This window comes from Sprattus sprattus (assembly GCF_963457725.1).
Source record: "Sprattus sprattus genome assembly, chromosome: 12".
NCBI lineage: Eukaryota > Metazoa > Chordata > Actinopteri > Clupeiformes > Clupeidae > Sprattus > Sprattus sprattus.
The window spans coordinates 9770853-9780852 of record NC_137910.1 but is presented as its reverse complement, the minus strand read 5'-3'; positions in this window follow the sequence as shown (position 1 = coordinate 9780852).

Below are 10000 nucleotides of genomic sequence, written 5' to 3'. Positions count from 1 at the left end.
GCCTCCTCAGACATTTTAATTGTCAGATATTCCTCCTTTCGTTCCCCCTTTCCCTCTCCTCTCTCCTCATCCGTCCACCCCTCTTGCTGTCACTAATGGCAGTTCTCTTGCCCACATCTGCAACTGCCAGCATAACCACAATTGTGTCATCTTATCCTTCATCTTCCACTCATTCCTCTCTTTCTCTCTTTCTTTCTCTCTCTCTCTCTCCCTCTCTCTTTCACTCCCTCTCCCTGGTTCTTGGCTATCTCTCCGTTTCTCCATCACTGTTTCACACACTTCCTCTTCGCTCATTGTTATCGCCTCTTTCCTCTCCACTTGTCTTTCTTCCCCGTCACTTCCTAACACTCTTTCTGCACCTCCATCATCTCCCCTAGAGCTTTCTCATCCTGAGCACCTGAGTCATGGTGTGGTCTCTTTCTCTCTCTCTTTCTCTTTCCTCTCTGTCTCACTAAGTCCCCCCCCATTTTTCCTCTCTCTCACTGTTGCACTGTAAAATCAATGGTTCAGGTTCTGTCCTCCTAAATTACTCACTCATTCTGTCCAAGTTATCTTGTAACCCCCCCCCCCCCCCCCCCCCCCACACACACACACACACACACACACACATTTTTCCGTACGAAATGCGCTGTACAAATACAGTTTGACTGATTGATTGATTGATTGATCTTTCGCTCTCTTTTTCTCCCCTTTCTTCTTCTCCTTCCTGTCTCCTCTCTCTTTCCCTCGCTCTCTCTTCCTCTCTCTCTCTCGCTCTCTCTCTCTTTCTTGTTCTCCTTTACCCTTTCAATACCACAGACCAGATTTTATATCAACACACAATCACTTCCTCCCCCTTTTCTGTGGTGTCTGTCGCTGGAGTCTGTTGTATTGATAGATAGCTGACGTCAGCCCGCTGGTGTAATGGGACGATGTGCAGTGAGTAACGCCAGAGCTGTGGTTTTGACACGCCGCCATCGCTGCCACCAACACCGCCTCCTCGCTCTCCCAAGAAAGCTGCCTCTCGGTTACAGGAGGGAGAGCTCTCCTGGCCCATTGGTGACAGCCATAAGAAATAAGATAAATTGGACTGAAGGAGAGAGAGCGAAGAATGAGAGAGAAAGAACGAGAGAGAAAGAGAAGTAGATAAGGAGAGAACGAGAAAGAAAGACACACAGTCAGGTTGTTTTCCAGGAAGCTCCTGAAATAGCCTCATTTGTGAGACCTTGAGAACTATCTTTTGTAAATACTGAGGTGGGTTTGGCCCTGCTGGAGGCTCAAAAAGAAAGTATTGTTGCTCTTCTGATATACCAACTGAGTCCTATAATAGTCCCCTTGCATCGAGCACCCACGAGAGAGATAAAAACTCCTCTTCTAATCACTGCGCTTTGACAAGAGATGAAAATCTGTGAGATGTCCAGATCAGGCCTCAGGCCCCAGCGCATAATATGGAGGAGGAGATCGATACCCTACTTAATAGTTTGATGTGTAACCTTTTTGAGATTATCGACTTCTGTTCCCGTCGGCAGTGTCCAGCGGCCAGCGCTCGGATTGGGAGTGTATTGACTGCTGTGGTGGCGTGATACGGCAAGCTCGGGAACCCTGGGCTCCACACTGACGCTGGCCAACGCCACAGATATTGAGCCTGGTGACCTTGGACACACTGGGTGCGGCAGCTCTGTTTCATTCTGGAGTGTGAGTGTGTGTGTGTGTGTGTGTGTGTGTGTGTGTGTGTGTGTGTGTGTGTGTGTGTGTGAGTGTGTGTGTGTGTGTGTGTGTGTGTGTGTGTGTGTGTGTGTGTGTGTGTGTGTGTGTGTGTACGTGTATGTGTATGTGTGTGTGTATGTATATGTGTGTGTGTTTGTGTGTGTGTGTGTTTGTGGAGAAAGGAGAAAGGGGGATGGGGTGGGAGTGGGGGGGTCCCTCAACTGACTGTCTGTCAATTGACTGAGCTGTGGATCAATGCTGTCGATAGCGAGGTAAAGATTATGATAAGCGGTCGGGGGGTGTGATGGAATGTCCACAAGCTGAAATGGGAGAGGGAAGATGGGAGTGGAGGAAGGCTGTAGAAAGCTGGGGAGATGCGTCAGGAAAAGCTGTTCTCTGGTTTACTGTTCACTTGCTATCTCTCTGGCCATAACAGAGTCTGTAACCTATCATTAGTCTTCAGAGGTCTTGCCTCCATGGTCCTGCTCCACTGACTGAGCATTACTCTTCCTCTCCCCCCTCTCTCTTCCACTCCCCCCTCTCTCTTCCTCTCCCCCCTCTCTCTTCCTCTCCCCCCTCTCTCTTCCTCTCCCGTCTCTCTCTTTTTCTCTCTATTTCTCCCTCATCTGTGGGCAGGGTTCCAATGCTGCTCAGGCCTCCACGGGCTAGAGGTGACCCCACACCCTATTAACCACGTTCATAGTCACCGGGCCAAAACGCATTTACAAAATAGCAAGCCAACCCCCCCCCCTTCCTCCCTACCGGCCCACCTACCCGATCACCGTCCTCCTACTCCTCCTATACCTCCTACCCATCCTCCTCCTCCTTCTCCTCCTCCTCCTCCTCCTCCTCCTCCTCCCTCCAGGCCCAATCAGATTGCATCTCTCTTTTATTCCTCATCGCCTCTCTTTATCATTGCGCTCTTAATGGTTTATAAATTGTGGGTAATGATTCCCCCTCTCCATGCACTGTATATATTTTAATAGGTGCTCAGCTCTGTGAGGGAGGGAGGGGTTTTATAAAACGCTCGTGTGTTTTGCTGAGGCAGGTGGGCGCAGGGGCGATGGGAGGACGGGATTGTTTTGTGTGTCTGTGTGTGTGTGTGTGTGTGTGTGTGTGTGTGTGTGTGTGTGTGTGTGTGTGTGTGTGTGTGTCTGTGTGTCTGTGTGTCTGTGTGTCCGTGTGTCTGTGCGTGTGTCTCTCTCTCTCTGTGTGTGTGTGTGTGTGTGTGTGTGTGTGTGTGTGTATGTCTCTCTGTGTGTCTGTGTGTGTGTGTGTGTGTGTGTATGTGTGTGTGTGTGTGTGTGTATGTCTCTCTGTGTGTCTGTGTGTGTCTGTGTGTGTGTGTGCGCAAGTGTATTTTGGGGAGTGGGTTCAGCACTATGAAACGGGAAGGTAAAGAACAAAAGCACCATCTCCCGTGCTGCTGGCGTGCTTTTCTTTCATGCCGATACAATGTCAAAAGAGCTCGGGATGGAGATAATGTCAAAAGAGTTTGGGATGGAGAGAATGTCTAGAGAGTTTGGGATGGAGAGAATGACTAGAGAGCTTGAGATGGAGAGATTGTCAGAAGAGCTCAGAATGGAGAGAATGTCAGAAGAGCTCAGGATGGAGAGAATGACAGGAGAGGTGGAGGAAGTGAAGCCCAGCATGTGGTGCGCCGTGGTGCTGAGCTGGGCAGCACTGAACCTCCCCTGCGGAGAATGCAGCGAGTTCGGCATTGACCGTGGGATTCACCACCGAGGAGCAAATCTCGCTGTCCTCGAGAATCCTGCTTCCTTTTCTCCATCTTCTGAGCCACAAGGCGCTCCAAAGCAGGCAGACCCATTGTTGGCTGAAGTGGCCTGGCGACTCCTCACACAATTCTGTTTCTAACTATCTGTGTTCCTCGTCACTAAGAATTCAATACTTCAAACTCCTGCAAAGCATCAAAGTGGTCCTTGTGAGAGAAAAAAATGACTGTTTTTTGTGCCTTTCCTATTCATCTGAGCTATCCTCACTACTTCAATACCCACTGCTGCTCTCCTTTGACGTAATTTCTGCCAAGGGACTCATAACCCCTGTGCTCAGTAAAAAGCATGCACAACAAAGGCTTTACACAGGGGGGAGAAGAGAGCAACGTGTTAAGACGTTTGAAAACTGCTAAATGCTTGAAGGCACCAAACACCAACTTGTTGAGTTTATGTAAGCTGGTTACAGTGTTCTCCTTTTTGTCTTGTATTGGCTCAAAATGTCTGTGTACTGTTCGTGTTGTGTGTGTATGTGTGTGTGTGTGTGTGTGTGTGTGTGTGTGTGTGTGTGTGTGTGTGTGTGTGTGTGTGTGTGTGTGTGAATGAGGGTCGTCACCAGGAAGTGGTAAATCTAGAGCAGTTTTCAAAGATAGTAGATAACACATGAGAGTGCACTGGCCACAGTATTCACTTCATCACAAGCACAGATAGACTCCAGGTGCTCCTCTAGAACAAGCACAGATAGACCTCACACTAACTATTTCTAATTTCTAATTTTATACAGAAGTTTCCTATTCCTAATTTTATATAGAAGTTTTTAAACTAATAACAAGGGCATCAAATGTAACACTGTCTCGCGACAACCGCATTTGGGTTCCTCTTGCAGACCACACAAGGCCCTGCGCCTCCCCCTCCTCCCCTTTCTCCCCTCCTTGCCGCAGACACCAAAGGCGACTGACCTGTCATCATTGGTGACAGCCAGGTAACGTCACTGAGCCTTAAGCCACGGCATTGTTGGTCACTGTTGTGAAATTGAACGTCTTTTAAAACATCTCGACGCAGCCAGTAATAGACCAAGTAACCTGCCTAGACACTAGCCCAACGACAAACAAGCTAGTCTGGTGAAAAATTGCTTTATCAATGAAACGGAGTTAACCGTGAACGGAGTTACTGCTTTTGTCAGGCAACTTTTACACGTAGAAGTAAATATGGGGTTAATAGTCAACACAATCAGCACCCCGTTCTTGTGGATCGCTGCTAAAGCTCTATCCATCTATGCTGTCAAAGAAACATTTAGTATGATCCCCACCCTCATTGATATGCTATGGGTTATATACTGTAGCTCATAGGCCTACTTAAAAGAACTCAGAGGCCCTAAATGAGTTTACTTTGCTTAGTTCTAGCTGTCAGCATATCTAAAGTTATCAGTTATAATTGTCTTTCAAAAACGATCTGCGTTTACAATAACACAGGATGGGAGGCAGGAATAATGAGGAAGCTGTAGTGTGGCAACATGCTCTGCGAGGCCTAGGAACTACAGCTACACCAAACTGCAGCCCCCTGTGTCGTCACAAACCTTTATCCTTAGCCTCCTATCAGCTGAAGAAGTAAGTACTTTAAGTAAACTAAACAAACAAACAAAAAATGTGATGACATGTTTGATGCTTTCAGCCAGTTGTCATTCCGGTTGTTCTTTATTATGCTACGGCTGAAGAAAGGGTACCCTGCATCATTATTAGTTTAACCTAGGATACAGTTCACAGTAGCCTATTGTTGTACTTGAAAGAGGTAGCTAGAACAATATTGCATACTTTCCCTTCTTGTCTCTACAGTGTTTTTGTATAAGCAGTATCAGTATTATCATTGTATTATCATTGACATAAGCGGTAGGTGTTGTTGTAAACAATCATTCTAATGTTTGGATGTGAATCCTTCATCGGAGGCCACAAGAATGAATAGGATATAACTAGCCTTGACTGTAGGTAACTGTCCTTGAATGATATGCCCTTGTTTGAGCTTGAGCACGTCTGTGCATGGCCCTGATGACAAAGATGTCTGGGGTGAAGTACTGTATTGAAAGCATTCTCTCACTCTGTCCACCTCTCATCTTCATTATTCTCTCTCTCACACACTCTCTCTCTCTCCCATCTTTCTCCATGTCTCCCCTTCTCTCTCCTTGTCTTTTTCCAATTTCTCCATTCTTCACCGATCTCTCGCCGTGACTTCTTCCGTCCTCTCAATAGGGGGGTAATTGCGGAGGGAGCAGAAGTGGTGATCACAGCAGACTGGAAGGAAGAGACTTGAGGAGCTCTAGTCCGTGGAGCAGTGGAGAGAGCCATGGAGGCGGTGTGGAAAAACTGCGATTCGGTGTGGTCACATCCAGGGTTATTATCGTGAACTCAAACTTAAACCACGATGAAAACTGATGCTTTGAAGACATTTTCATTTTAACTGAAATAAAGTAATTTACCCAAAGAAAAGGTCAAACTGAAATAAACTAATGATGATTGCTAAAAAACGATTAAAATTAAAATAAGAAAAGACAAAAAAAAATTGTATTTAATCTTTTCAAGACAGTTGTGGATGGTTTGGAGACATTTTTGCCAACATAAAATAATTTACCCAAAGAACAAAACTAATAATGCTCCCTAAAAAAAAAAAATCAAGGCGGCAGATATCAAACTCATTTAAGGGTGTCACACTCCCAAGATTCTGTGTGGTCACAGCCGCCAACGTTAAGATGGTGATATAGCGTGTCAAGACGCTGACTAACGAAAGCAGGCCTTATTATCAAGGGAAGAAGCCAGATATGTCCAGGAGGAGTCCTGAATCACCTGAACCTGATCTGTGCACCATCCTTAGAGAAGCGGTGGACATGTACCCAAACGTTCACAATATAATTTTCTTTTTCCTGATAATGCCTATCTCGCTTGCCTCAGCGGAAAGGTCATTCAGCTGCTTGAGACAAGTTTGAGACATTTAAAGACGTACCTGAGGAACAGTATGACAGACATTAACTCTAATAACAGAAGCTCTAATGAGTCTTAATAAAGACTTTTTCAACAGGTTGAATTTGTTGCTATACTGTCCAATTTCAACTGCTTTTCTGCATCCTGCTACAGAATTCTTCAACAATCACTTGGAGCCTTGTCGGATTTCTGCTGTTGTCAGGGACAGGGATAGCATTAACCTTGCCAGAAAATAATATTAGATCATAATGTAGTGTGCAGAGAGACAGCTTGAAGACAAAAGGATCAACAACACCCAAAGACTCTTCTGGAATAATTTGTGATTTTCAGTTCAGCATGCAGTTTTATTTTATCTGTAATTTATAAAGAGTCTCCTTCTCCTCCATTCTCGTCAAGTCTATTATTCAGGGAATAAAATCCAGGGAATATATTCAGGGAACAGTTTACCTCAGTTAAGAAACACACAAAAACACGTCAAAAACACTCAAATCCAAGAAAAGAGAGGTTGCACCATGTGCTACCATGCTATTTCGTGTTTGTTCTGATGAATGCAATCAAAGATGATTGACATTAAAATGCTACACCGCACTTAACACAGTGGGGTGGGTTCATTTAATGGCAACCATCCATTTTCTGTTGGACAGGTAATGAAAAGAAATGACATTGTAAAATTGCTACCCCTTGCAGTCCTCGTGGGCACATCTTCATGTGTCCATGTGTGCTTGGGTGTGCATGCTTGCCAGATTCAGTGTATTTTCGGGTCTCGATAAGACCTAATGGGCTCTAGGTGTCTCGTGATTCGTGCCTCATGCAGCCTACAGACATGCCTCATGCAGCCTACAGACATGCCTCATGCAGCCTACAGACATGCCTCATGCAGGCTAGAGACATGCCTCATGCCGCATCCTCACCGTATGTGAAGACCCTTTGAGAACGACACCAGCGGAGGGTCTGTGAGAGGTGCACTTGATAAGCACTTGGATCTATTTATTACAGACCTGATAGCCCCCCCCCCACACACACACACACTCCTCACCGACTGCCGAGAGCATCCTTTGATGTGATTTCCTGCCTTGTCTGTAGAGCGTCGCGCCGTCGATAATGAGACCATTTCAGCTGATCAACAGTCAGGTGTCACCGGAGGCGGGGAGGGGTAGGTGGCGGGGAAATCAAAACATGCACTCTGACAACTTGCACTTCCACAAACACTTTCCCACTTTATCCCTTCCTCTCTCTCTCTCTCTCTCTCTCTCGCTCTCTCTCTCTCTCTCGCACGCCGTCTCAGTGAGTCATTTTTCTTTTCTAAACTCTCTCTCACACACACACACACACACACACACACACACACACACACACACACACACACACACAGTGTTTCTAAACTCTCTCTCTTTCACATTGAATCTCGCATGTGAGCGATGACTTTTCCCTCCTTTCCTTTCTTCCTTCCTTCGTCTCTCCGTCCTCTTCTCTGTCCCGCTGCTATCTCTCTATCTCTCTCCATCTCTATCACACACACACACACACACACACACACACACACACACACACACACACACTCTTGTATTGAGTTTTAAGAATAGATGAGGAGATGAAGCGCTTTATCCTTTTTGTCAGAGATGAATCTGGCTGCTGCCCCAGTTTCTCCGGCGCTCAGCGAATTCCCTGCAGTTCACTCCGCTACATATCCAGACACACACACACGCACACACACACACACACACACACACACACACATCCAGTTCACTCCGCTACATATCCAGACAGACCCCGGCCTCGAAACGGCCCGTCAGAACAAGAGAGAGCACACCAGGGACGAGCAGCTTCCAGCACCACTGGGTACCCAGGAAACAGAGAGATAGAGGGAGAGAGAGAGAGGAGAGAGAAAAGGAGGAAAAGAGAAGCGAAAGGATGCAGGGGGTCTGGATCTGACGGGACACTCATATTTGATGTTCGCTTCCGTTAGCATGCTCCCAAAGTGTGTGTGTGTGTGTGTGTGTGGGTGGGGGGGGGGGGGGGGCAGCAAAGTGAGACGGTAAGACAGAGCTAAAAGAAGCGAGCGAGCGAGGGAGGGGGGTGGGGAGGGGTGTGAGAGTGAAAGGATGACAGGAAGAAGTGAGGAGATGTGAGTCGACAGTGTGGTTTTGGTAGGGCAAATGGTGGGGAAAGGTTAACGAAAACAAAAAGAGAGGATGATAACCCATGCACACACACACACACACACACACACACACGTATGAAAAACCCAGAAGACAAGATGAGACAGGTCGAAAAGTGCTGATCCGCAGAGGTTGCCAAGGGAGGAAGGAGTAGCGCATCGATCGCACACAAGCCACAAATGAAAAATCCATGGGGGCGCGAGGCCTCGGGGCTCTGTGGCAGGAAGAACTATCCGGGGGCTGGGCCGGTGTCTCGTGTCATACGGCTGGGCCCGGCAGAGCTGGAAACGGGCACTGAACAGGAGACACTGAGCAATGGGCGGTGCCAGTGATCAGATGGGTACAGCCAACACAAAGGGATACAGAGATGGGTACAGCCAACACACAGGGATACAGAGATGGGTACAGTCAACACACAGGGATACAGGGGGCAATACAGAGATGGGTACAGCCAACACACAGGGATACAGAGATGGGTACAGTCAACACACAGGGATACAGGAGGAAATACTGAGATGGGTACAGCCAACACACAGGGATACAGAGATGGGTACAGCCAACACACAGGGATACAGAGATGGGTACAGCCAACACACAGGGATACAGGGGGAAATACAGAGATGGGGAAACCAAGACAGGTAGACTGGTCTGCTACGGCTCAACTTGACTGAAAGTAAAGTGCAACCTTTCATGACTCATGAACACACACACACACACACTCACACACACAAACACACACACACACACACACACACACACACACACACACACACACACACACACACACACACACACATTCCGTAATTTCTCAAATTGTGGCCGGGGTCTTTAATTTACCTAAGCTGCACAGTGCACAGGCCTTTATTGGGGCAGGCTTGTATTAGAGGCAGGCCTTTATTTCTTACTTATTATATGGCTCTTCAGAATGTTCCAAAAAGTTCTGTTGATTTCAATGGGGCACCCCAACTTTCGCAGGTCTGTAATTTCTTGATACTGCGAAAAGCTAATGGCCGCTGTCATTGCATTGGCAAAGGTTTTGTGCTTCTAATTCACATCTTTCATATCATTCCGCAAGTAGTCCGGTCATTTAACGTTGAAGAAACTCATTGTAACTTGAATTGAGCAAGTAATGGGTTGCTATGCAACACCTGGAACTTTAAAGTTGTATTAGCCTGACGAACAATTTTTATAAAGAGGTATTTTGGAGGAATGTTTTCTGTCGTTTTGGCAAGTAACTGTTTAATAACAAATTCGCCTAGTAGGCTGAAACAATTATTTTTTATTGCAAACAGCCCATGAAATTACCTTACAACATGTGATGTCTGCTTTGTGCTGATTGACTGATGCTGGTAGGCTACAGTAAAATAGGCTACCGGTACCTTATTTTACCCCCGGGCTGTATCCGGGGCCCGGCCTTTATTTGTCCGTATCGAACACGCCCCTGGCAACTATCTGA